A 26,438-nucleotide genomic window follows, 5' to 3' on the forward strand; every position below is an offset into this window, starting at 1 on the left:
AGCCCAGGCTGCTCCAGATCTTAAAAATGCAAAAAACATTGCAGGGCATGGCAGGTCAAACTCTCTGAGCCCTGGGTTTTCTGATATGAAGGATTCCCCTTCTAAGGATAGATATATCCACTCAACCAGGAACACACGCTTTTTTTATAGTTTGATGAACAAACCCAAATATTCTTCAGTTTGCGAAAAAAAACAGATTTGCTGATTTTTTTCTTTGCCTTTGAAGTTATTTAGCGATTTCTTCTGACTTTTTAAAAGTACTTTTCCCAAAGAAGTATTTGCCTTACTTAGCAGAAATTGGTGCATTGTTTCCCCAATATTTGAGTTTTGCACTCTTGTTTCCTCCTGTGGCGACCACTGCAACAATGATTCCGATTCATTGTAAGCACCATCATTTTTCTTCACTAAAGAAGGAAAACGTGTTCTAAAATGTTGATCTTGTCAGACATAGAATCTGTGATCCCCTTTTGTCTTATCCAGAGCTTTGAGGACATATGAAACAATCTATCTCCTTACAATAATAGCTCCTCCATATCTCTGGGCTACAACTAACCATTTTGTTTATGCAATTGCTGCTGATTTTATCTGTATTAGTGCTTGGCACTTCTGCAAGTTAGCACACAGATTGTGTGATGTGTCCCTGAAAAGGAGCAACATAATGGATGATCACTTTAAAAAAAGTCTGATTTAAGCAAATTGCTTTGCTCAAAGGGCATCACTGGCAGTGACAGGGGAAGAATCAGCTTTCCAGGACTATATGAGACTGCTCTTACCCGCAAAGCTGTCCTTTCTTTAACATTTTGCCCTATTCCTTAAAGAGCTTCCCCAAATGCAGCAAATGAAGCAGAGATCTTACAGACAACTTCTTGCTTTGATGTTCAGCCCCGATGAAACCCCAGAGCAATTTTGTCTTGGGCACCAATAAGGCAGGTGGCCTGTGCTCTTGTATATACTGTACATGTGCACTGAAAGCAGGTCAAAATGCTCCTACAAACTGTAATACTGTATTTTGCTAATTTTGAGTGTTCGACTTCGCAGCCTTAATAGCCTTTCAATGTGGGGAACAGAGAGTTGATTTTGTTCTGGCTAATTTCCCAGGTAAACTGAAAATGCATGAAAAACAGAGCCCTCTTCATCTGAGTGGGAGGGATATCCATCGGCCCCGCTGCCTGAGCCAGCGGCATCACTGACAGCTGTCAGATTCAAGCATCCTTTGCATGGGCTAGGACTAGCAGGAGATTAGACACTTCTTGGCTTCCTATAGGTTTACTGGAAGCAGGGACCAGGAGTCCAGTAGGCTCTCAGGGAAGGAGTGAAGGAGGACCATGATATTTCTGGTGGGAGTAAACTCTTTGCTCTGTTCCCTCAGAGCTGTCCCTTCAACAGTTTAAATCCCAGGTGCTTTTATCCAAATGATGAGTGTTAATGGTCAATGAGTCACCTAATTGGCTCCATATGATTGCAGATATACATGCCATACTGTGTTACAGTGGTAGCAGCAGTACAGCTGTGATGGTCTAAGGACATAAGCGAGTCAGGGTTGGTAAGTAGAGCCAATTTTTTTTATTAAACCAGCTGATGCAATTGGAATAATCTTTCAGATGCACATAAATGAGGTTTTGGTCTATCTAGGAACTGTTCCAGTTGATTTAAAGTTGTTCAGAAATGATCTGCTTGATCAAGGCCAGAATGTTTAGCACCATATAAAATAGATCCCTATCTCTGAAAATCTGATTACTGGTTTATTCTAATCCATGACACATCGTTTGTATTTTAACTGGAGGCACAGCCCAGTAGCTACTCTAAGCCTTTTATTTGCCTTATTTATAATATGTGTATTTTCACGCTGTGGCCTCCAGGCCGGGTGGTGTGGATCGCCTGCTGTCCATACAGGGTCTGGGGGCTGGTGTGTGCTGTCCCTTCGTCCATCTGCCTCCCTGTCACAGTCGTTTGCTGAAGAGGAACCTGGATGTGAAGTAACCTGCTCGCAGCGTGGATGCCTTGGGGATGAAAACCCCTTGAGAAACATCAACATAGAGAGACCCCTACTTTCTGGAGCCTGGACCTAGTTCCTCTGATGCTTTGATGTGATACCAGGGGGGTCCCTGAGACCCATATGCCAAAGGCACCTACGTAGAGGAGTTGTCAAACGTGGCTGGATCGATGAAATGCCTAACTCCTGCCACTGCCTCTGTACAGGTGCTGCTCAGCACCACTGCCCTCATTCCAAGCACCCCTCACACCTTGCAGGGAAGCTAAACAGGCTTGTGGGGCACTTGAATCTGGTGTGGTGGTGAGAGCCACATGAAAGCGCCATAAGTCCAGAGCTGGAACCATCAGCTGGTCTGGGCTTGGACTCATTTCTCTTTAGGCTGAAAAATCGGTCTAGAAAACCAGTTTCCAATGGACCTGGGTCCACTGAAGGGGTTTAAGGGTGTCCACTCAGGATCTGGTCTAGATTCACTTTGAACTGTGCTACTGGTTTGGATACAGAAACCAACAGGATACCAGAATGTCACTTGAAATGAATGGGAATTCAAAGGAAGTATGTTAAAAAAAAACTGAGAAGGATCCTGCATGGTAAATGGTTACTCCTGAAGACACAATATTCTCTTCTGCTGCCAAGCTGACAGACTGAAACAGGCTCAGGTGATTTCTATATCAATAGTATTACACCAGTATGAATGCTGCAAGCTTCTTTAAGCAGATCTCCGAATGCAAACAGGTTAATGGAGCAAGGGGACAGGTAAAATGAGAGCATAATCTGGGATTACTGAAACAAGCCCTATAACTGTTGAGCCCTGAGGAAAGAGAGAGCTAACACACTTCATCTAAACACTCCCATAAATAGTTTGGGTAATTAGAGGCTTAGATTTATTGAAAACAATGAAAAATGTCATAATTACCTTTACATATTTTTCTTTCTTTGGCTGTTAGAAAATGATCCCAGTAATTTGGTGTTCAGTGAGCAGGGCGCATTTAGTATTGTTGTTCCACCACTGTGCCATTCTGAGCAAAAATGCTTCGGGGGAACCCTATTGAACAGGCCTGTTCTTTTCCTTTTTAAATCTTGTAGCAATTAGCAAGCATTTCACGGACCATTTCAGTCAAATAATGTAACTTGGCAAAATGGTCCCCAACTCTGAAGGGCTGCAAGTGTATCCTTGTTCCAGATGGGAAAGGTTTTCTTCAAATGAGAGGTGTCCTACAGGCTGGAGGAAAATCAACCCCAACTGAGAAGGAGGTTCCCTTCTCAATTATTTTTTCCCAAACCCCAAGTAGCAACTGATACTGGTAAAGCCCTCTGTGTGAAACCTCTGTGATACTCATTGCACAGCAGAGGGAAAACTCGCAAGAAACCTAACGCCCATTCTTTTGCATGAGTTGATGGTGACGATGGAACAAACTAGCAAGAGCCCATGAAGGCAGACATCCAAGGCCTGAGGCAGAACTGGGGCATATGAGCCATATGAGAAGTGGTCATATTTCAAAATAGGCTCGTCCAGCATAATCCTGTTTATGAAATGCAGGTGGAGTATAATTCAGAGTTTGTGGTTTGAGCTTTAAAACTCATTATGTTTTGGTTCTGCGCTCCTTGGAGACCAACTGACTCCTTGTACATTAACGTCAAGATGCTCTGATCAAATAGAGAGCTGAAGTTTACAGCTCTGGAGTTCTGATAACAAAATGTGGACACAGGACAACTCTCCTCTCTGGAAGTCGTCATCATCCTGCAGCCTGGATAACCGGAGTGATTTGGCTTGCAAGCCTCAGTACAAGGCATGCCTCATTCCCCAGGCATTTTATGACTTTGTTTTGAGCGAGAGCATGTGGTTTGCAAGATAAGATCTAGCTAGGAAAGAGCAACCAAAGCTTGGCTATGACAATGAAACTGAAGAAATGCTGACAGATTAGTAATTTTTTTTTCTTTTTCAGAATCCTATAGTATTTCAGATTTGTCCCTGTACATGTAATTTCTTCCTGGGTAGCCCTGGACACCCTTTATGCTAAGCAGACTGGCTGCACAATGTCCCCTGCTCATGCTGGATGGTGAGGTTACAAACTCCCTCCCTCATATGTAAAGATCCCACCCTATAAACCTTTCGGCAGAGGTTGCCCAGAAATAACTGCACCATCAGACTGTCAGGGGCTTAGATTTTTTTAAGGGGTCACAATGGAGGCTCTGGACAACTGGAACCCTGAAAAGCAGTTTCTTTGGCTGCCCAGGAGGCCAGAAGCAAGGTCAGCCGGGGATGGGGATAAGAGGAAGGCTTCAGGGGAGACGCTTTCCTAAGCCGGAATGTGGGCACTGGCTTTAGCTGGATGTACTGTGCTGATTTCTGCTGCGAGCTCTGTCTGTTGAGCAAGGTGTGGAGAGAGTAAAGGAATTTTTCTGAGGGACTTCTATAAGGTTGTAGGCTCTGTGGGAATCTGCTGCCTTCCTTTCGAAAACGGCGCTCTCACTCTCCCTACGAAGACTGGCTTTCTGGAATCAATGTATGAAGCCTAGAACAAGCAGACTGCCCTTAAAAAAATTCTCACAGGCTTCTATTGGAAAATAATTTATAAACATTATTGTATGGAAGATGGTGTGGGCATGATAGAAAGGGAGGGAAAAAAATCACAGGTGGCAGATGAAGCCTTAAGCTCACAAAAGAGATGGATTCTTACAAACATTAGCGTTGCTAGCCTGGAGGTTTGGGCTATTCATTTGGAGAGGAATGCTGGTAGCGGTGAATGTATCAAAGGCTCTCATTGACTTCTAAGCCCAATGATCTTGGTTCTTCAAACAGCAAGCATGACTTGCTTCAGAGGTGCCACAGTGTACAGATTTAGGTCAGATGGGGAGGAAGAGGAGTTCTGGCTACAAGTTTGGGTTTTGTTTGAACTAAATGAGCTGTCTGTGATGTTTGCCTTTGGTTCGGCACTTGACTGTGCTGTTACAGAGAAATACCGCTCTTGCATAGTTCAGGAGATCTAAAAATGAGATCAAGTTTAATGCATTGCACAGCTTAGTTAAAAGGCTCCTACAGGGATACTTACTATTAGGCTGGAATAGCTACAGTGTGGTGCAGCAAAGTAACCCTTTTTTCATTTATTTTTGGATTTGAGCCTTTTGCTTCAAGTTGCCTGCTTGCATTTTTTGTTGATACTTGCTAGCAAAACTAATCTAGAGCTGTATAATAAAAACAATATATGAACTACACATTAGGAATGTTCCTCCTGGAATGGTGTAACCCTGATCTCCAGGGGCAGAGAGGTGTTTGTAGGAAAAAAGGAAAAGCTCCCATCTGGTTTGATGCTACAGTAAGAGAAAAGGCTGTTTGCCACTAGAGGGTGTATCAGCTGCAAAAGTGTTATGGAAAACAGAGATTTTGTTTGGAAGCTGATGTTTTTTGTTGTTCTGAAATTAATTTAAGTAGCCTCAATTATCTGATGTTTAGTTTTATAGACAATTAAGTTCTCAGCCCATCTGAACCAGCCCATGGTGGGTGGCTTTGTCAACAACATAATTTATTTTGGCTGTTCCAATTTCACTGGCTTGTTGTCTAAGGCAGTGTTTGCAGAGCCCCAGGCAAAGCAAGATTATTTAAATGTATAAGGTACAAGTATTTGCAGTACGCATCTGTGGCATCAGAACCACGGTGCCTCAGCTCCCTTTGGTCCTTTGCTGGTGGGAAGAGATAAGGAGAAACAGCCAACGGCTGAGGATGGAAGGTGGAGACTGCAGAACTCAACCCAGAATGAAGCAGCCTGGGAATTTCAGCTGGGCTGGGGCACTGTCTGTGCTCCTGTTTGTCCCACACTAGAAAGGTCCTGGAACAAAACATCCATCCCTGTGTGCACCTCCCAGGTGCTGGCCTGCCAGGCAGCTCTTCTTCACACTTAGCTCTCTTTCTCCTGCAATGTGTAGCTATAAACACAGGCAAACACGGCATGAAAATTCATCTCCTTAGGATGTGGAGATTCTCCCTCTCTCTCACTGGAGAGGCATTAAGGGTTTCCTTTTCAAATAAATTCCCTGTAAGCATTGCCAGCAACTTAGCATCCAGCCAGTCCAAAGGACCTGGAGCAGTTGTGTTGCTGACTGCGGCAAGTGTTTCGGCAGGTGCCTGTCCTTCAGGTGGGTTTGGATCAGCCCTGTTAGTGCACACTGAGGCCTCAGGAACCGTGTTTCTTGGAGGGTGGCATGTTTCGATGTATATGAGGAAAGATTATTAGAGCATAGAGGACTGGAAGCAAACAGGAACGTTTACATTCAGGAAGAAGGCTTATAGAGCCTTTTCTAGTTATATATGAGATGTAAGGTCTTCCAGCCCAATAGGTCTAGTCCAGTTCCCTGCTATTTTAAGCAGCCGTGTTAAATAATCCTGTTCATAAAATAACCAAAGCTCCATCTGGTTCTCTATACTGTGTTCCATCCAAAACACCCAAAGGCAGACTGCGGACATAATAGTCAGAAGGGTGGAATAATTCTGGTTTGATCCCACCAGTCTTACTGTGCTCCTGGCTCACAAAACAGATTCACCAAGGACATTCTTTGCCTCCTTAAAGAGTAATAGGTGGCATTTATGTTGTAATCCTTTTCCCCTCCAATCCATTGTGTGAAGGATCGTGCTCTTCCCTGGGAACTACGGATGCTATAAAATTCTAGAAGCAACTAGGACAGAAATTGCCTGATATTCTGACAGCTTCCCTCCCTGTTAGCTGCAGGATGAGGAGCACGTTGGGGTGGGAGGACACGAAGGCTGTAAGTAAGGCTCTCGCTGCAAGTGCTAGGGAGCAGGCAAGTGATCTCTGGAACTGCCTATGCCTTAGTTCATGATAGGTGTATTTTGTGTCTTTTCTTCAGCTTCAGGTGTGATAGCACAATGAGTTCTGTAAATGCCCGTCTCTCATCCTGGGTCCCAGCACCAACCCCTTACTGTCCAGTAGCTGAACCTCACCAAGCTGGCTGACTGGAACTGGGCTGGCTTTTGTGTGCACAGGTGGGTGTTGCAATGGCTGAAGTGCAGTGACCTGGAGACCCGTCACCCTGGTTGGCTGTGAAATAACTGATCGCTCAAACCTGAGATTTTTAACAGATTAGGAACACAAAGAAAACTGCAGGAAGCATGCTGACATCCTGGAGAGTGAAGAAAGGCTCTTAACCGGCCTGCTCTACGGGCAAATCTTTCATCGGTGTTTTTCTGAATCGGTATTTTCACATCTGGAAGACTTTTACCTGCTCTAGTCACCGAGCCATAAGCAGCTTTTTAAGGGTCTGTCCCTGGAGGTGCTTAGCTCCTGCCAGGGAGTGGGGGGTGTAGCTGCAATTTGTGCTGCAGTTCTGTTTGAGCGCTAACATTGATGAAGAGGGGCAGCCACACCGTTCTCAGGAGCAGGGAGGACCCCCAGCACCTCCTCTGACAGCAAACTCTGTTAGAGCCAAAATTCAGCAGTAGATGGCACCAGCAGGATAGTAAAATGGGCTCTAAACACTTGTTTTGTAGTGCCTCAAAATTCCCCAAGTGTTTTACCAGACACGCAGACAGTGAAATAAAAATTCCAGCACCAGTTACTGGCAGCGGTAAATGGTGCGGAGTGGAACAGGGTGTCCTTTTCAGCAGAGCACAGCAGCGTTAACGTGCTCGGGGGAGCAGCGGGTGGGATGGACATCACGTTCTCTGAGTCTGCAGAGTACTTGTGTGGATGGTTCTGCTCCAGGGAGACCTTGTAGCAAGGTGAAGGTGGGCACCCTCTTACCACAGCACAGGTGGGGAAGGTCTGTTGGTTGATAGATCTGCAGGTCTGCATGCACTTCCACATATACATGTACATAGAATAAGAAGTTTCTAAGGCAAACAGGGAATGTTGGTCATCAGCTGCCAGGAATTCACTGCAAACTGGAGTCCCTGCAACAGCCACCATCTGCAGGCTTAGAAGATGTATGGGGAGAATTTCTCATGCTGTCTTTTCAAGCAAATGCATCTGAGTTAAGTTTCGGTCTCAAATGTTGGCCAGGGCTGGTATCTCATCGTTCATGTCTGTGGCCATAGTGAATATTTGATATAGGTAGAGCCCATGGGACTGTAGTTCTTAAGTGTTACGTACTACAGAGTTATGGTTTCATTTTTATTCGAGAATACGCTATAGAAGGGGCTAGTTAATATAAAATATTGAAGAAACTAGTACGTAGATACGTCAAGCCAGGACAGTTCACACTGGTTTTGGTTTTGAGTGTGTGCTTTTCTCTTTCCTTTTGTTTTTGACATACACTGGAAAAGAGTGATCACTTGGATCCATGTCCTGCAGTGTTTGAAGTGAAGGAGATGAGGACAAATTAACCAGCTCTTGTTCCTGTTCTTTCCTAATTAAATGTGATAGTCAGGACATTCATAAATGGTGATAGAAGGAGACAGAGTGAGGATGCTGCATTTAAAGAAGGAGCCTCCACTTTTGGATCTGCATAGGTACACCTTTTGGAAGGGCAGCTGAGCGCAGGTTTCGAAGACCACCAGCTGCTCACAGGACCACAGCAAAATGCATCGATGATTTGCTCTGCAGAGTTATTAGTGGCTTTCATTTCAAGAGGGTAACACAACATAGATTTTAGAAGGGGGTGCAGATGGTATTGAATGATGCTTTTTAGCTATAGCATTGACACCATCAAACAGCTTCTGTTTAAAATTTTTTTTCTTCAGAGTCTCTCTGCCACCCCTTACATGTGACTGTGACTTTTTGCTGAAACAAGATTTTCTGCACAGCTCTTTAACCTTATGCTTCAAAACTTGTTCTGCTGCGGAATGTGATTTCATTTGGCAGAGTGGTCTGACCAGCATGTCTGAAGATTGCTTGGTACATTCTAATGATATATTCAAATGGGTAGTCACTATATTTTGCATTGAAATAATCATTAAATCACTCAGCTGGTAAGCAGCTTTGCAGTGAAAGTGTTCCAGAGATAGTAGGAGGAATATTAATATGAACCTGTTTCTCCAAAGACTGTGCAGTAGGGGAAGACCTTGTTTTCTAGATCTTTTTAACAAAGGTGTCTTGAGAAAGAATTGCAAATGAACCACTCTTCCATGGAGGCAATTTGCATATCATTAGCCTTCTGGTTTTGTTAATTGTTTTCACCTAGAGGAGGTGGAAGAGTTCACTCTTTGTTTGGAAAATGACAATGCTTTCAGAAGGAGGCACATTTTATTAGTGATAGATGAGGCCAATTTTTAAAACATTTTCTGTTAACTGCTACCAATTTTGATGCAGATGATGATGCCCTTTCAAAAGAAAATTGAGACCTTTTCAGTAGCTCATTCAGAATTTCATTTCCTTATATTTTTATGTATGTGGCTTTTTCAAATAGAAGAAATATTTTTCTTTTGTGTCTCTCTTCTCTTCCCTCCCTCTAATTCCCAGGGTAAAATGTAGCACCACACCCTGCAATAATGTTTTCATGATCACCTTTGTAAGGCTGTAATTTCACAAGAATTCAAAAAGACATTCAAAGGGCTTTTTTAAAACCATGGTCCACACTTGAGAGCCTGATGTCCTACCTGCATTTTTCTCTTCTGTTGTGTAGATTTGAGGGAACACAACAGAACTTTAGTTCTGCACCACAGGAAAAAGCAGAGGGAGAAAGGATTCTCGTCCAGGGGCTAATTTGTGTGCAGCCAGGCTGGGTTTCTCTGTGCAATCTGAAGGTGCTGCACGTGGCTCAGAGCGTGATGCATCTTCATCAGCACAGGCTTGGGGTGTACATCTGTGCTTGGAACAGTGAGCCGGGAAAGACAGGGGCATTCAAAGAGGATAATGATGCAATGCAATAGATGAGAAAGAAAACACTAAACTCCTGTTGATGTGTGGAGACTTCTGATTTACATTACCGCTCTTTTTAGTTTGGGAATTCTCCCCATGCAATCTGACCTAAAGCTTGTGAGTGACTTCGAAATAGAGACAGCACAACCTTCCTTGGTTTTTTACTTTCTGATGTTTGTCAGCAACACAAATCACAGTGGATTAATCTTTACCTGACACTGATTACAATGTTAATTAGTGAAACATTTAATAGAGGGAAGCTGGAATTCAGGCCAGCAGTTATTTTCACCACTGCTTGTACTTTTTGTTGTTACTTGGAAATAGTCGCGTCTTGACTGACCCCTCTTCTACTTCCATTGTCTTAAAGATAAAAACTAATATGAAATACTGCCCTTTTGGTTGTATTGTGTTTATCAAAAGAAGCAAATGACACCTGCACACTCTCTCTCTAGCTTGGGTGTCCAATCTCTCTCCCATCATCAACCATCACAGGGAAAAGTTGATTGTTTTTTTAATTTATTGATTGCCTCAAGTGTTCAGTGTCTCAAAAGGAAATATTTCATTGCCCTCCAAAGATCCCTTGTAAAGCCTCTGACTTTTTATAAAGCTGACAGCATTAAAATCCATGAGCTTTTGCCACTGACACCATTTGTAAAGTCTGAACTTTCAATCTTTTACTTCTTTCACTGTTCAACTACTAAGTTATTTGTTTTCATAGTCACATATGTATGACTTCATCGCAGTTCACGATTACATTTTCTGGAGATTAGCTCATTGATATATGGCACTGGTCTGTGCATTAGCTGCTTGGATGAGCTTAGTTTTCATAGCCTATTGGTCTGTTGGTGACTCAAAAAAATTGCCATAGTCGTATGATTAAATATGGAAAACATCTGTTTTAAGTAGCCTAACAAAAATCTGAACATCTGGAAAATATTGGTAAAGAAGCTAATTAAGTTTGTCAACTTACAAATTGTTCTAGCAGGAAGTATTTAGGAGTAGCAGATAATTGAGATTTCATTCCTCTGGCCCCTTGTCCTTCCCTTTCGTTTATTTTAGTATAACTGGAAGGGCTATTTTTCTTAGCTTCTTCCAAATCCACCCTCTGGCCCCAAACAGTTGTAGTTATCAGGTGCTGTGTTGCGACAGGCTACACTTACAGTGGGAGAAACGAATGCTGGAAACAGACTTTCCCGCCTGTGCCTTGTGTTTTAACCATTTTGAAACACCATTTGAAACACCATTTATATCCAACACCCAAATGACGCTCTCAGCTAATGGCTTGCTGCTCTCGCTCAGGTCTTCGATGGTTTGCACATGGGTAGGGCAGTGTGATGTCTATTCAGGAGAAGGTTTTCGAGAGGCAGAGGCAGCTGTGGGATTATCAAGAATATCTGCATTGGCTTCTATAAAATAGCTAGATGTTGAGCTTTATCTTCAAAGCCTTGCTGAAAAAAATCTAAGACTGGGCACAGCACTTTCATGCAAAATCCCCCTCTTTTTGTCAGAGAGAGATTTTCATAAGCCATAATGGGTTGAGACCTCAAGAATCATCACAGATCTTGGTACTTTTTCCTTCAAGGGCAAAAGAAAACTCTCACTTAGCTTCACAAACATTAAGTCATAGAAAAGAAGTATATTTTAAAAAGTCAGACCCAAAAGTTAATGCCCCTCAGATCACAGCTCTTTCTCCAGGGGGACAAGAGGCACATAACGCAGTTATGTGCAGTTATGTTCCTCTGTGGACTGCTGGAACGTGCTCAGATACAACGGTAACCATCCCAGCATTAAAAACTCCATGCATATTCATTTAAAAATAGTCTGCTTCTTATTTCTCCCCCATTTCCTATTGCATTTCTGCATTTTTAGAAGGTAGTGATTTGCTCTGCTTAAGTCTGACCACATCTTGCCTGGCTTAGGCCCTTAGTGAAAATGAAGCTTTTGTCACCATGAGTAATATCCCTTAGATGCAAAGAAATTAAACATTAAGGGCTTTGAGTGTTACTCACACAAAAGAGAAGATATTAACAAATAGGCTTCTTTGAGAACACCCTTCTGCAGTTAAACCTTTAATGACAAAGGGTTTCTTTGGAGTTCTTGCTGAATTATCCACAGCATATCTGTGAGCTTTCTGGCTCTTAAGAAAGCAGGCAAACTTTGACACCAAATAAAAGCAATTCCTACATGCCTGCCTCTCTGCCCCACCAAAAAAAAGAAGAGACATGAATAAATTAAGGTACAAATGAATGTAAATGTCAAGTTAATAGTTGAAATACACAATACAAAAAAAGAAATGTATATATTTGTCTGCAGCAGCAAATACCCTGGTGGCCAGCTTTGACAGCAGCTAATTGAGCAGTAATTGTTATTAATGTCTCGTGTTTGCAGTCCGCAGCAATCCTGGCTGGGTAGAGCTTCAGAAAGAGTGATAATTTTTAGGCTTCTTGAATGGATTTTAAATGTTCTTTTCCCATATATGGAGAAATAGGAGCATGCTTTAAAAAAATGTTATCATTCACTAATAACAGTTTCTGGTTAACTGGAGCTCATCTCCAAAGCAAACAGTGCGGGTGCATGATACGTGACCGCAGGCACTGACTGCTTCTGTCTTGGTTTTCCCACCGGTGCTCTGGAGTCGTGCTGGTTGTGCTTCTTTATGAAAACTTTTGACCCAGTGAAAGGGATTAATAAGAAAAGTATAAGGTAGTTTCAGGACTGTAAGACTGGCCGTAGGACCAGCGGGCGCTGGGAGAGCTGGTTGGTGCTGGTCAGCCACGATGCTGCCAGCACTTGTGTTTCAGGGGAGCTTCTGGAGGCACATCAAAGTTCAGAGCTTGTGGCATGCTCTCAGGTGGCTTTTTTGCTCACGAGAGCTTTAGGCCTACTGGAAGGGCACTAGGGGAAGAGTTGGGTATAGAGCTTTCCTCAAGAAAAGCTTGCTGCTTGCAGAGAGCCGCAGGGCTGGGCTGGCCCCACAGGCGCTGGGGCTGCTGAGTTTTGATCGACATGTTTCCCATGATAAAGACATTTTTGTCATCTCTCCCCTACGCTTTATCTGGTGCTTCTGTACAATTTTTCCTCCAGTTGGTATTGCTGAAAACTCTACTGGGCAGCCTGTTCGCACAAAATTGGGGAGAGGGTGGAAGGTGTAACTTTCTGCCTTCCTAATTCTTGTCCAAATTGATTTAATAGTAGCGAAGAGCTTCAACAGTTTCTAGGAGGTAGACACATACGCATGCACGTGGAAGATCGTATATGCATAGTGTGACTGCAATAGCTTCACTTCCATATGAAAATGGTTTGAAAAGGGTAACAGTCTGAATAATTTTGGAGGAATTAGAGTTAGGATAGTGTGTGGTTTATGGTAATGACAGAGCTAGCTACTGAGAGGAGATTTTGACCTGCCACTCCTTAAAGGCTAAAGGTATTTGAGGAAGATTTAGTTTATTGTTAATCTTTAGGTGTGCACAGGCATAATTTCCTTTTTTTCTATGCCAGCTGGGACTCTGTAATCCTCTGGTGCAGACTAACCCAGCTTTTCCTGCCTCGAATCCTTTATGGGCTAAGTGGCTAATGAAGAATGCATTCGAAATTATATGTAAAACCAGCACAAGAATCTAAGTAGAAGGGCCAAATTTGGAGTCTGGTCTTAACTGGGCTTGCTTTTCTGTGCTGGCAGCATTTTAAGAATGCAATCCAGTTTATTAAGTGCCATAATTGCACCTGTAGATCATGTCCAAGTGACCTAGTCTACATCTGCAAATAGACGCGCAATTGAAAAGAACAGGCAGTGTTTTCAAATCTGGTCCCTGGATCATTTTCACTTCTTTGAAAAACAGGGACCATTCTGAGGCTTAATCCATAAGTGTAAAAGTGAAACCTGAAGTGAACTTAGTTGCTCACTTTCTTTAATGTCTGGGTCCTCAGTAAGTCTTCTCAATAACCTGGAGAGAAAAAAAATACAGCAAAGATATCTACTCTTGTCTTTCAAACACTACATTTCTAAACAAACATGAGCCATATACTTGGTAAACCCAGTTGCAGGTTGGAGGTCAATTAAATATAGCTTACATTTCTGAAAGGTTTGCACATGTATCTAGAAAGTGTATTTAATATGAGATTCAAGATTTTATACATTTTCCATGAATATCGTCATTGCTTCTATGAGTCACATGTGATATAATATATACATTTTTTTCTTTTTAGGTTATTACTTGAAATAGCTTTCTGTTTCTTTTGTTTTACGTCCCTTGTTACATGTGGATGTTATCCACTTGATAGAAACAGGAGAAATTGTTTTGGCTTTCTCTTGCCCTGTGACTCCTAATTATCCAATACTTGTACTTTTCCATCTGTTGGTTTTTGGGGTTTTTTTTTCCCCCTCTCAGTATTTGGATGAGGAAGAATATTTCTATAAAAATCTGTTCTTTCCCTGGAGCAAAATGGCTCGGATACACTGCTGGCTGCAGATCTGACAAGGAGAGATTTTGAACCATCAGCAACTTTTATAAAGCAGATATTTCCCTCCACAGTAGGGAGCTCAGATGCCCAGTCAATGCTATAGCTTATTCCTGGGAATGACAGCATTTCTAAATGTTGCAAGGTATTGGAAGGAAACAACCAAAGTGATCGCTGGTTTGCTATGCAAATATGGGCCAAGACACACAGCCTGTGATGTAGATTGAAAACACTAGCAGCTACGACCTGCCTTTTTGCCTGCCCTTGGTGCTTACCCATGTCACCTGGAATCAACAGAGTGAAATGCAGCAACTGTGTATGCCGCGATGATGAGCAGCTGGGGATCCTGAGCAAACCTGAAACCTGTGTGGCCCCAGCCCCGTATTTCAGAATCTCTGAAACAGCACATCTAAAGCCAGGTCAGGCGAGATCCTCTGTGCTGCATGGGCATAACTGCCAGGCGAGAAGTTCTTGGCCCTTTCTGTGCTACTTGTGCCCACATAACTAAAATAGAGCGAAAATAGCCTCCCTTTCCCACCTTCCCGGTGGTTGTACTCCTTGACAACTGCTTGCAACTGTATTCAAATCAGTCCTTCCCAGCTGTGAGGAACTGGTACCTGAACCCTGTAGGTCTGGTCTGGTATTTGCTGACATCACTCCATCCATCCGAGCTGGTTTTAGTTCAGGAACCAGTCCCCATTAGAAAAGCCTTATTGATCCCCACTGGTGCTTTGGGCTCTTCAAAGACAAGCGTGGGCTCCTCAAATGCCAGTGTGAAGCCTTTGTATACAGAAATGTTTTTCTGAAGAAGTGTTTCCCTTTGAAGACATCACAGATTTTTTTAGTAATACCTCTAAAGAGGGATTTCCTCTGCCAAGCAGCTCCCTGGGAAGCTGGATGCTCCGAGTGCTCGGCACTACTGATTCAGAGCACGAGCAATAAGTGTAATGGGACCCATTGAAGGCTCTTTCCAAAAGGTTATTTGGTTTCTCATAATATCCCAGCTTGGAAAGTTTCTAGTGTTTGGAGTCCAGGTAATTCTCCTCGCTACTAGAATACCCCTTCCCCACTACAGCCATCTGACTCCCACTGCCTGCCAAGTAGTAGTATTTGCACTATAGGTTTAGTTTTTCCCTTGCTAAGTTTTAACACACATGGCGTGAGAACATGCCAGCGAGTCGGTCTGGAGTTTAATGTGAAACTTTTTTCCTCCTGGGAATAGACGTCAAATAGCAGCAATGTGAATCCATACTCCACCGGTCTGAAGAAGGAACTAACTAGGACAAATGTTTCTCTCTGCTCGATCTCTGAAATCCCTGTAAAATCAAAATGTAGACAGGAGCTAGAAATAAACATTTATATACCTTTCCAGTCCCACTGAACTTCAATCTGCCATAAACACTACGGTTATTTAAAAAAATATCGTGTGTCATCTGTTGATCCTCCCATAGAGGTTGTATCTGCCCATATGATTTAAATTTCAGTGCTATTGTTTTGCATGTGTTGAACTACAAAGAGAAGAAAAGGTTTTTGTTATTCCTCTTCATCAACTGATCTAATGCAAGAGGAAAATTGCTGGTAATTATTTTTATAGCAATTATGCTGGCCCAAACACCGTAAGTGCAAGCACATTCTTTGTTATTTATTACAGAAAGATCTCAAACCACAGACTGTTTAGAATGCACAGCATTTTAATTCATCAACTTTGATGAAACTTATTTTAATATAGCTTTGTTTTCCTTATTAAATGACAGGAAAAATTAATTACAACAGATCTGGTAGTGCTTTAATCTAGTCAAGTTGCTGAATGTATTTCAGTAGTTAACTGTCTTCCTTTGGATGTGAACAGCATGGCTTCTCTACAGATGTTTTCTCAACCAATTACAAATCTGTAAAGCCTGAACTTTTATCAGATTTTGTGCCTGAAGATGAAAAAAATTAATTTATTCTCTTAGTTGAATCTATCTTAATCCTCAGGGAGCTGGTTGTCTTTTTATAAATCTGCGTCTGATGTATATCGCTGTATACTAAATTAAATAAAGTTTTGAGATGAGAGATACATCTCGTTTTCAAAGGATGACACCATGGGACTTGTTCTGTTGCAATGGACCATCACAGTTTCTGCATTTTGTTACCGTCCATGCTGAGTATGAGTCCACACTAGCTGCCATTCTGATCATGCAGCTCCTGACTGCATGGCTGGATGAGCGTTACAAACTCACTCACCACCGGATACAGTTGGAGTGGTTGAAAAATATCAGCTTTTATGTAGGAAGTTATTGTTCAGCAAATTATTTTCCCCTGAAACATTTCCACTTTGGGGTTTGTTTCTGCTCTCTTCCCTTCAGTGTTCCCCCAAAACAGATTTTCCTCAGAAAAGGAAAACAGTAATGAAACTTCAGCTGGTAATGCTGTTTTGCTGCCTGACAAGAGCCGTCATTCATCTGCTCCACATCCTCACTCTCCTGCTCCATGGAAGCAAGCTGCTGAGCACCACGGGTGGCTCGCTCCCGCTGCTGAGCACCACGGGCGGCTAAAGGCACGGCTGCCTGCTGCGCAGGGGGCTTTCCTAGCCTTGGCAGAAAACATTGCCTTTGAATTTTTTCCTTCCTAATAATTTTCCATGCAGGTCACTTCCAATACACGTGTGTGTGTGTGTGTCTCCACATACATCCACATGTGCTTTCCTGCCTCTGGTGCCAATGGCACCGACGGACACACACAGCAGGCACTCAGAAGGCGAAGCACTGCGAGATTGCTCCGTCCCTGCTCCTGCCGAGGTAGCTTTTTATTCCTGAAGAAAATGAGCTGTACTGAATGCAGTCTGGTTTTAAATATGTCAGTGCTAGGTGGGAAGGAAGCTTCATCCAGCCTCATGAGGCAGCTCACAAGCTTTGAAGCTGAATCCACTATCCACTAATACCTGTTAATTTTTGAAAGCTACAGTTCTAGATGAAGGATAATCACCTGCATTAATGTTTGGACATTGATACTTACAGAATAAACATTTGCCCTCTGTTTATAACATTTCTATGTTTCTCTGTTGGACAAAACCGCAATTTCTGCAATATCTGAAACAGACTCTTCCCGGAGTATCTTTTTGGATACTACATTTCCAAATGGAGTGAGCAATATAGTCCTGTCTTCCACGCGGATTTAAAATTTTGGTGAAACTATAGGAAACGCCTTATGACTCCTGAATGGCTGCGATAACATTGGTGATGCCCTAGGTGTATTTTTTGAATAATTCTGTTCCTATATGGTGGTGTTAGTCGTTAGGATGTGCAGTTCTACTTCACTCCAGGGCAATACTCTCACAGACAGATTTCTGGATAGTCTGCTTGATGATGTTTGTTTTATTTTTTAAAAAATAAATCTTTCAATATTTATTCTCTGATTATTGATATACTCTGAAACATTTTTTAATTTTTACTTATGTATTTTAGACCAACAAATGAATGCCAGCAGCAGTCCTACCTGGTATTTTACAATGTTCCCATGCTCCCCCTGACCATCTGTCTCACCGAGTACTTCTCCTGAGCAGGTACCAGTAACTTTTCTAGACTTTGTGGTTGTTTTTGTTTTTTTTTTTTTTATTTACCCCAAGAGAGAATAGGATGAGACAATCATATTTAACCCTGTGTCTGAAACAAAGGCTTTGAACAAAGGTGAAAGACTCCTTTAACTTACTTCATTACCAAGCTTATACAAATTAAACTTCTACATTACTCACAGTATGACTTGCAATTATGTTGATTAATCATATGTTACTGAGAAAATGGAAACTCATTTATAACAGGCATTATTAATCTATTGTGTCATTTTGGATTTCTTAAAGCCCTACTCCAGGGACAATTCCACTCCCAATGAGCTGGTTAATTCTATTTCTCTTCCATCTTATTTATAATTAATTTAAAAAATGTTGTTTACATGAAACACAATTAATTTAACACAGTTCTTTAAAGAAAAGGAATATGTAAACTCATTTAGAAGTATATTATTTCCATACTGATACTGAAAATAGAGATTTTTCCAAAGCAATATAAATATGCAAATGTTAGTTGACCTTTGGTTTGTTATATTGCAGCAAGTAATGTGTACATTTTATTTTTAGAAGTATATTGACCTTTGAACCATCTTCTAAACAAAGATGAAGCTAATAATAAAAAGAATTATATAGGAAACTATTTATTTAGCTAGTACAGAAAGAGGATTGCTCGTTTATGAAATGGCACCACGGTACTCTGAATCTCGGGTAACAGACGTTATGTACGCTGACCCCCAGAAGGGACTTTGGCTGCATATTTTGTGCAGCAAAGAGGTTGTCTTTTCTGGTAAGAAAGCCAAAAGTGTTTTCTGCAGGATTGTTTCACAGGTAGTTATCAATAGTGGTGTCCTCATTTAAAACGGACAGAACTGGCTCGGCATCAGATGGTCTAAAAACATCCAGTACTGCGCCTCCAGAAAGAAAACCATCTAGTGGCTTAGGTTAATGCTGACATGTGTAAAGACCCAGTTCTTAAGGTTCTCTCTTTGAGACTTGCTAACGGTTCCCACCCGCTCTCTTTTCACTGCCCCCCTGCCTCTTCTGCTTCCTCGGTTCGAAGCCCCTTCCCCTGTGAGCGCCGAGCCCGTGCCCTGTCCCAGGGCATGGACCAACACCTGCAGGTATGGATCCTACTCTTTCAAGACAGTCTGTCTCCCCCAGAACTCACCTGGAATTTTAGTGGGAGCAAGAAGGAAGACCTTGGAGAAGGAATTACTGGCTGGTATTTTGTAGCTGTCTTTCAGTTGATATTGGAATGCCAGAGTTAGCGATGTTTACCACAAGTCAAATCTGGGCACCACTGCAGCAGGCAAAATTATCCATAAAACACAGTGTCTTGACGAGTCTTTTTTTTCCAAATTCATATGTCTTAGGCAGTCATAGACAGTCACTCTGCGTAACTTTTAATTAGTATATACCTACATGATTTTAATAAACTATTTATAAATGGATTGCTCTGTCACATGGCATTATCAGTTCTTTAAACTTATGTTGTCGAGGAGGTCAAATGTGAATAGCTCATTCCGAGACTGAAATAAAACATGCCAAGATTAATGCTTTATGAGGAGATGATTAAGATTTTCCTATTCAACCTTGCTGAGAGATTGCTGCTACATCCCTTTATTAATGTGCAATTTCTCTTTTGCAACCAAATGATGCAGCCTTTTGTAATTTAGATAATAAAGAGAGTTGTTGTTGTTTAATAAAAAGAATGATAATTTATTGACACTTGGATCACATAATGCTGTGAGTGTAATGAAACCGAACAAACTAATTTCATTCCTCCCCGTGCACTCCAGGCTAATTAAAAGCAACAATCAATATGGGTGTAGCATTGTCAACAATGGCATTAAAAGACTGAGCTGTGGCCAAAAGGCTGATGACGGTTCTCAAGGATGAGGTAGATGGGCAGGGGGTTGAAAAGAAACCGAGAGTTACGCAGAAGGCAGAAGCTGGGACTTTTGCTAGTGAGATCTTTGGAATTTCAGCTGGGTATTTTTCGGACTTCTCTGCCTTTCATATTTTTTCCAGATGACCCCTTTGATAAAATTTGTTTCTGTACATGGTGATGATTATTGTGCCTTTGATTTAAAAACAAACTTCTTAAATCAAGGCACTAAGACTTGTTAAGTGAGAAGGAGCCTTCCTGAATGCATCTAATTTACACAGACCCTCATGTCATAGTTGCTTCCTCTGAAGTTAGTGGCAAGATTCCCATTGCTGCTGGTGGCATCAGGATCTTGGTGCAGAAGTGCCACTATGAACTTGTACAGGGCTCCTGGCAGAGTTTAGGGTGGCCTGACTACCAACACTTCCTCATCATCGTCCCAGAAGCCGGCTCAGCAATTTCAGCAGTCACGCTGCTTTCCTCCTGCTTTCTGTTAGAACAAAAAATACTCTGTTTATCTTCATCTCCACAGATCAGAGTAAAAATTATGGGCACAATAAAGATGTTTACAAATAGCAGGGAGAGGTTTTGTGTGAACAGTTTGGGTGTCTTTTATGTGAGCTTTCTTCAGAATGCTAATTACCAATCTTTATATATAAATGTGCATATATGTGTACATTCCTTGCACACCTCAGAAGCATGCAGATTACTTCTTGAAATACAGAAGTGGCAGTGTAACACAAACAAGCAATTGCATTTCAAGTATTGCCGAAACCTCCCCTGCTAAATGATTTCCCAACTCTCATCCATTTAGGTATCCTTCGGGACCTGAGCGGACCTTGCAGTTTATTCACTGAAATTTGGCTTGCAAGCTCATTGAGGCTTTTTCAGATGAGTATGAAACAAATTCTGACAGGAGGGGGCTCCTCAAGAGTGTGTTTCCACAGCCATCTGTCTCTGGAGAGACAAAATCAGAGTGATTTCAGCTCTAGTAACTCAGCAGATTCTAATTTTGTTAACTGATGGGTAACACTGGGGTGGCCCCTTTGGTGGTGTTGAGTTTAGCAGAGACCATAACGTGCCGGTTCTCATCGCATGTCTCTGGGGGTCCTGTGGGTATAGATGCGTGCACAAATGCGAGGCATGGAAGTAGGAAAAGAAGGATAGAAAACACAGATGTCTGCGTGGCTCTTTGGGAAGACATCCCTGTGGCTTTTATGAAGTTACATCAGGGAAAACAGATCCTGCCTGACCAGTTTTTGAAAGTAGATGAAATTACCATGTATCCTCCTTAGACTCAAGGCTCAAAATAACACCGCACAGAGGGAAGCCTTCAGGGAAGCCTGTAGAGACAAAGAGCAGAAAAAGGGGGAAACAGAGAGCAGATGGTTTTCTCAGGGAAATGATCAAAAGGCTGATGGCAGCCTGTTTCCAAATTGAGGGGTTGTGCAGCTGGACCAAAACATCTGGTCAGTTTACAGTGGATGAAAAATTAGTCACTTTTTAGCAAAGACAGTGAATTCATAAATGTATTCTTCAGGGATAGTGTTGTTCATTAGGGTGTTTGCAGAACTGAGTTGCACAATCTACAATTTTGAATAAAAGGCTGTTGGGTCAATTTTGTTTCTGCTTATAAATCACAAGCTAGAGCCTCAGATGGAGTAAATGTGTACGTGTCTTTCGAGGTCAATGCAATCAGACTAAATCAGAGATGCAGCTGAGAGCCTGACTTACTTTTATTTAGCCTTTTTCTCCCCTTCACATTGAAGTGATGGAGACAAACTTCTTCAGGCTGAGTCTTCTCCACACACAGATGTCCCTTCCTCTTCTTTACACCCGCTTACATGGTGGAAGAAAAGTGGGTGCTGAATATGACCCTGAGTCAATGAGATCCTCAGTGCAGGAGTGGTCGGTGTAGTCACAGGACTGAACTCAGACAGAAAGACTGCATTAACAGCCATGTGGTTTGCAGTCAGAGGAATAATTCCTCCTGTTTCATTTGTAGATTGCCCTAGTGATCACAACAAATGCTATTCCACCTATGGACAGAAAGAAAAAAAGAAAGAAAGAAAGAAAACTGTTTTTGAAGAAGCTGACCTCTGACACATGCATTTCACTCACAGCAAAACACTTGCTGGGAAAACAGATTTTGTGGTTCGGTGGCATCCAAACAAATTGTTATTTCCTCTTGCTGTGTATTGATTAAAAGAGAGGTTACAGCTGAAGGATTTTCATTGACTAGACAGAGTTGCAATTGATTTCCTCAGAGAAGTCCTGGTTTTAAGTATGTTCTTTAAATGAGGCATGGAAAAGAGAAACCTAAACTTTATGATCAGAACAATATTTCTCAAAAATTCATTGGAGCACCAAATGAAATCACTACCAAAGGTGGGACCTCTACAAAATTTCTTTCTTATGACAGTTCTCATAAATCTTGAGGTATCTTGGTAGTAGAATCCAACCTTCTTAAATGCAATGTTCTTCCATAATATCAGTTATTTTCTACATGAAAATGCTAATGATAGAAAACAGCTTTTAAAATGAAATTTCTTTCTCTTATGGTTACTGTGTGTATTATAAATTCTATGTGTGTGCTGTGAAAAGGAAATCAGGCTGAGCAGTATAATTTTGAAGCCTTATCTCTAGTCCTGCTGCTCATTACAGTAATTTTCTAGTTGCATTTTAAAAGTATTTTTCTGCATCTGAGGATATTTCAAAGATTGTTTTTGTTGCCAATGAACTACATAGAGAGTTAAATTCATCACTTATGTTAAGGGACTATATGCATACTAATCAAGGGCTGACTCTAAGAACCAAGTAAATATTTATACGATGTTGCAAAGTGGTATTATACTTTTTAATGTAGAGATAAAAAATTGCTCTGGCATATGAATCTATCAGAGATTTTTCTGTGTTACATTTTCTAGCTCTGGAGGATTCCAATGGTCATGAAACATCTCAACAATTTCACACTAGCTAGCACAAGAATGATTTCTTCCTGACCTTTTGGATGCTGACTTAGGCTTTACAATTGGCTTTATCCTCTGTGTAGCATAACACTCAGTGGCCAATTCCAAGCTGTGTAATAGCAGTGAGGTTTGTCTGCCACTTCGTCTTCCCGAATACTGCTGATTGCCTTTCTGGGATGTCATTGTCAGGCTCACTTGAGTGAGCTCGGCAGTTTTCAGAGAGGATAACGAAAGGAATACAGGACAGCCTTGGAGAGGGAAGAAGAGAGGTAGCGAACTTATTTTTAATGCAAAAATCCTGTGAATCTGTGATTTATTCATACCACAGATTACTGCTGATGATCAGCGCCTTTTTACAAGAGGGCTTGAGTCCACTTTTCCCTACTGCTACCTTGATTGTGTTTCTGTTAGATGCTGAGGCAAATCAGACTTTGCTCTTCAGATAAAATTACTTCATCCTAAAGATTTCAAATGTTTGGCGAGTACTTTGGTGGGTTTATCTCTAACAAATCACCCCCTGGCTGCCATTAGTTCTGTAGGAAGTGATCATTAAGCTCTGTTAGAAATCAAGCTGTTCTAGCATCCTTTTGCCAGCCTCTGTGAATGTAGCCACCAACGCTTAGACAAAGTGTAAAATTCAGAAGCAGGTTGTTGCTTGTTTGCATGGGTTGACTGATTTAATGGTCGCTTCAGAAGGGCAATCATTCTGTGAAAATATAGGGATGTCATCTGAAGGCAAAATAATGTTATTTTTACATATAAAAAAATAAAATAAAATAAAATAGAACTTCTATGCTAGAAACACCTCGTCTAAATTGCCAAAATTATTCTAAGGAGAAAGTACTATTCCCCCTGTACATGGCTTAAAATTACCCCAATCTGCAAGATCAGTATTGTTTAACATTGTTTTATTATCTTCATGCTTAATGGTATACAAAACCTTTAAAACATTGTAAATGCCTTTGCAAAAAACCACAGATTATTCTGCTTACTGATGGAATGGTAGAAAAGTGTTTCAAACAGAACATAGCTCAATGTGATCCTGATCTCTAGTCCTTTTTTTAATACCAGTATCATTCCGTTGACCTCTGTGGAGTTATTCCACAGTTAATCCAAAGCAAACAAAATTACAACTGAACCCACTGTTTTTATACTGATTTTAAATGAATGGGCAGTTGTTCTCAGTGTAGCAAGGTCTGTTCAAAATATTTAACCTCTCCTTCATCACTTTTGATCCCAGTGGCTTTATTCATATTAAATCAGAGCTTACTGGGTTGTTCGAAAACATTGGCAAATGCATCCCCATCGACTTGGTCTGAGAATACTGAGCCAAATCTCAGTCCCTTGAGTTAAGAAAAGGTTTGGCTCTTGTGGTTTTTTTTGTTATATCATCTGTTCCTATTCTTTGATTAAAACAATACAGTTTGATTATTTTCCGTGGCATATAAACTCTATACCCAATAAGAATGCCAGGTAAGGAATACCTATGTGTTTTCATATATTTAAAACCTAAGTTTAAAGCATACCTTTACTGAACTCATCTTTAAGAAAACTCTCAGTATTTAAAGTTCAACAAGGAGAAAATCAGCATTTAATAGATTAAGCAGTTGGCAAAATACAGGCTTTTTTATAAATAGCTAAGCAATTTTGTTGTCAGGAAGTCAGTAACTAGCAATCCAGTACAAAGCCCAGTGCCTACAGGTCTCGATCCTGTCTGTACTGATGGCAGCTCAATCTCAGTCAGTTCTCAAGGCTCCTTGACTTTTATACACTGACGGGTTTGGTAGGCATATGTGAAGTCATCAGTAGCCTTACATATTTCGTAGCTGGTTGTTACAAGAATCCTCAATCGCACAAATGCTCTAGCTTTTTCACTTGTCAGAAATGCCGCATGATCCTAAATGAACCTGAGATCTGTGGGAGCTGAGAGACGTTGTCATGGGTGGCTTTTCTGGTTTGCTTGACCAGACCTGTCATCCTTCTGTGCTTACTGACCAAAGGTCAGTCAGTACGTCTCTCTTTGCGTTTTTCCTTTAAATACTTTGGCACCTGCATCTAGAAACACATCTCAACATGTAAAGTAGCTAAAGAAGGGCAAAGGTGTTTTTAAAATGGTGTTTCCGTTAAAGGCAGTGGCACATGTGTGAATATTCATGGGCAGCCGAGTTTATTCACTAGGAATCTTTCTCCTTTTCTAGCTGCCAGTGCATCTGTGTATCATAGACATAGCGGACACAGGGGAGGTGGAGAGACACAACTGGGTGTTTTGAGGTTATACATGGAGAAACAGCTGGTAACGCTAGCATACCACACTGCAATAGTTAAGAGCCAACAAGAACTACGTATTTCAAAAAGAGCTGTTGTACATGAAAACTTACCTGTTTGCTCTAAAAAAAGAGGTTTCTCCCTGCAAGTCATACCTCTGTTTTATCCTTACATTTTCATGCCTTCATCAAAACAACTACAACTTACATAATAACAGGATCATAAAAATATATAAGCTTATTCCACAGGTTAAAAATCAATTCTGTTCTTAAACAGTGTTCCTCAGCCTTTTATTAAAACTTATGACACCACCATAAGTTTTAAACACCTGTTGGTGTCTATGTAATCTGTATGCAGCTGACAACAGAGCGCTTAGTTTAACACTCAGAATCTCATCTATTTTCCTTTCCCAGATGTTTATTCAGTACTTTTGAGATTTCGGAAATTTCAGCAAAAATTTTTTCGTGAAAAATGGTTAGGGATTTTATGGCCATGTCCAAGTAGAAACTTCATGTGATCTCTGATTCTTGTAATATCATGTAATGATATTCAGTGAAGTCTTTCTTATACTGCTACGTGAAATGCCCTCTCTTCTTTTTTAATTTATACAGACCTTTATCAAGTGATTTACTCACCATAGGAACAAACAAGAGTGGATCAGAACCGATTGGCTGGGCTAACCTGGTTCTAGAGATGATTAAAGTTGAAATTTTAGATTTGGTTGGTTCATTTTCACTGTTGAACAGATTATGCCTCATTAAAGACCATCAAGTCTATTGCAATTACTCACTGTCACTTTGTGTAATGCCAGTAACTTGGCATGTCAAAGCACTTGGCAAAGAGCTGGGAACTACAGGTGAAAGCTGGGAAGGGAAGAGAACCAGGATCTTTCCATGTTTCCATAAAGACCCCAGGGCAGAGTCACGCAGAGAATCCCAGATGGGTTTGTGTGCAGGTTTTGGTTGAAAGAGAGTTAGTTTTCTTCATAGTAGCTGGTATGGGGCTATGTTTTGGAGTTGTACAGAAACCAGTGCTGATAACACAGGGACGTTTTAGTCACCGCTAAGCAGCGCTTATCCGGAGCCAAGGGCTTTGCTGCCTCCCCCCCGCCCCGCCCCCACCAGTGAGGAGGCTGGGGGGGCACAAGGAGTTGTGAGGGGACACAGCTGGGACAGCTGACCCCAACTGACCAAAGGGCTATTCCACACCACATGGCGTCATGCTCGGCAATAAAGAGCTGGGGAAGAAGAAGGGCAGGGACACACGCACACGTCTGGAGTGATGGTGTCTGCCTTCCCAAGTCACCCCGCAATGGAGCCCTGCTTTCCTGGGGATGGCTGAGCACCTGCTTCCCGATGGGAAGTGGTGAATTGAATCCTTGTTTTGCTTTGCTTGAGTGCACAGCTTTTGCCTTACATATTTAACTGTCTTTATCTCAACCCACAAGTTTTCTCACCTTTAACTTTCCAATTCTCTCCCCCATCCCACCAGGGGGGAGTGAGCAAGCGGC

Source organism: Falco punctatus (assembly GCF_963210335.1).
Source record: "Falco punctatus genome assembly, chromosome: 8".
Classification (NCBI taxonomy): Eukaryota; Metazoa; Chordata; class Aves; order Falconiformes; family Falconidae; genus Falco; species Falco punctatus.